This window comes from Pteropus medius, unplaced genomic scaffold (genome assembly GCF_902729225.1).
Source record: "Pteropus medius unplaced genomic scaffold, Ma_sr-lr_union100, whole genome shotgun sequence".
NCBI lineage: Eukaryota > Metazoa > Chordata > Mammalia > Chiroptera > Pteropodidae > Pteropus > Pteropus medius.
This window is the reverse complement of record NW_024342467.1, coordinates 5,578,465-5,581,351: the sequence shown is the minus strand read 5'-3', so window position 1 is coordinate 5,581,351 and position 2,887 is coordinate 5,578,465.

Here is a 2,887-nt window from a genome sequence, read left to right as displayed (position 1 = left end):
ATTCTAGGCATACAGTATTATGTCTTCTTAACTTTCTGGGGCCTATGCCTTTAAAAAACATCATTAAGTATATACTGTGCAAATATTTGCAAGGTTATGGGGGAATCCTAGTACTTCAAAGTAGTGAGAACATTCATTGAGGAAGAGCCACATGCATCTTTCTCTATTGGTCATATCATGCCAAGAAAACAGTACTTTAACTCTGCTATATACATCAACACAATGGACTTTTTCCAGGCATGCCAGATCTATGCTGAATTTGCCTCAGTGAAATCTAGAGAACAGTCCTTTTTATTTTAAGGATTTGTAAGCCATGAGGACAGAAGTTATCCAAACATCTCCATTTTCAGAGTTCATGTCAATATTTCTTTCAGTTTCCTCTAATTTGCTTTGAAATAGGCTTGCACTTTGTGGCAATTCTAAAAATTAATGAGTTTTATAAAAATCATATCCTATTGTATCTCAGTTCATCCATAGTTTCTTGGGATTTTTATACTTGAATCAATAAGAAATCTCTTATATAATACTTGTTTACAGCAAGAGTCATAAAAAATTTTCTTTAAATTTTTGTTGGAAATTAGAAATAAATTCTTTCAATTTATTTTCATGTGAATATCTGTACCCTGGTAGTTTAGTAAGAATTGCAAACAAATTTTGAATGAATTAATTGGCATCCTTACTAATTACATGGGATGATTGAATGTCTTCAGAAAGATGGTGATAGCAACCTCTGCTAGTAATCACTAGAACCACAATTATGTAAAATAACTCATTCTTTTTAAGGCTCTGTTTATGGTAAAAACTCTCCAACAATACAGGTCTAGGAAGAAAAAAAAGAAAGAAACCACCTCAAAGAATCAACAGAAAATATAGGAAACATATAGCAAGATGTTAGACTATCTTCTGGGCTATAAAACAAGTGTCACTAAAATATACACAAAATATATCTTTTAAACACAATGAAACTAATTTAGAAATCAATAATGGAAAGCTTTCTAGAAAACATATATTTGAAAAATAAATAACACAAGAATTAACCATGTATAAAGAATAAATCATAAAGGGAATATGAAAATATTTTAAACTAAATAAGGATAAAAATATAACATCAAAATTTGTCTTTATTCTCATATGACATTTTCATATGTGTTAAACTCACTAAATTCTAGTAGATATTTTTTAGATACAGATATTCTATACACATATGAAAAATACAAGATTGACAGTATTTTTCTATATTAGCAAGAAACAAATAGAAAAGAAAAGTTTTAAAATTAATACCATTTACAATAACATCAAAAATTATGAATAGGGATAAATCTAAGAAAACTTATGCAACAATTATACACAGAAAGCTCAAGATTGTTAAGATCCTAATCATATTTAAATTAATCTACAGATTTTATGTAATGCCAATTAAAACTCTATCAGTTTTTTTTTTGTAGAAAATGGCATCAAAATTCTAAAATTCACATTAAAATTAAAATGATCTAGAATAAGTTTGGAAAGAGTAATAAAACTTGAGAACTAATATACCTGGTTTCAATATTTTTGATAAAGCTACAACAAAGAAAATGTATTAATGTAAAGAAAAAAATAAATTAATTGAATAGAATACAGGATCTAGAAATAGGTCTACGTATATTTACATAGCTGCTTTTCAACAAAGAAGCAAAAGCATTTCAGTGGAGAAAATATAATCTTTTCTGTATACAGTGCTGGAACAATTGGCTATTCAAATACAAAATATATATATATATATTTTGATCCATACTTTGAACTGTATGCAAATATTAATTTAAAACATTTCATATACTTAATGTAAAACTTAAAGCCATAAAAGAAAATTTCGTTTCCATGGGTTAGACAAAGACATTTAGGTATAACACCAAAAACACAAAATAGAAAATCGGTAAGTTAGACTTCATCAAAATAAAACACTTTGATGCTTCAAAAAACACTGTTGAGAGAATGTAAAGACAAGACAGAGACTGAGAGAAGGTAAATTCAAATCTAATATTTAATAAAGGACTCATATCAAAATATATAAAGAACTCTTGAAACTCAATAAAAAAAAGCAACAACTAAAAACAAAGCAAAACAAACAACTTGATAGAAAGATAAACAAAAGATTTAAACAGACAGTTCACCAAAGATGTTATGTAGATGGCAAGTAAGTAAGCACCTGAAAAGATATTCAACATTAATATTCATTAGGAAAATATGAAATAAGACCACAATGTCCTATCAGTATGTGCCTATTTTAAAGGCTAAAGTTAAAAACACTGGCTAAATCAAGCATTGCAAAGGATAAGCACTGCAACTCTCATATGCTGCTGGTAGACTGTAAAACAGTACAACTGCTTTGGAAAACAGTTTAGCAATTCTTAAAAAGTTAAACACACACTTACCATATGATCCAGCCATTCCACTCCTAGGTATTTCCCCAAGAGAAATTAAAACATATGTTCGTACAAAGATGTACACATGAGTATTCACAACAGCTTTATTAGTTATAGTAAAAAACTGGAAACAACTCACAGTTCATCAATGAATGAATAAATAAACAAATGTTAGTATATTCATACAGTGGATATTATTCAACAATAAAAATGAATAAACTTGATACACACAACTAGTTGGATGACTCACAAATGCTGAGTGAAAGAAGCCAGAAGAAAAAGAATATGGTGCATGCTATATTATTCCATTCAAAAAGCATTTTAGAAAATGTGAACTAATTTGTAGTGACAGAAAGTAGCTGTGATTGGCTGGGGGCAGTATATGGGGACAGGAGTAAGAGAATATATTACAAAGGCCATGAGGAAATTTTGGGTATGACAAATAACTTGGTTGTGCTGATGGTTTCATGGATGTATACACAAGA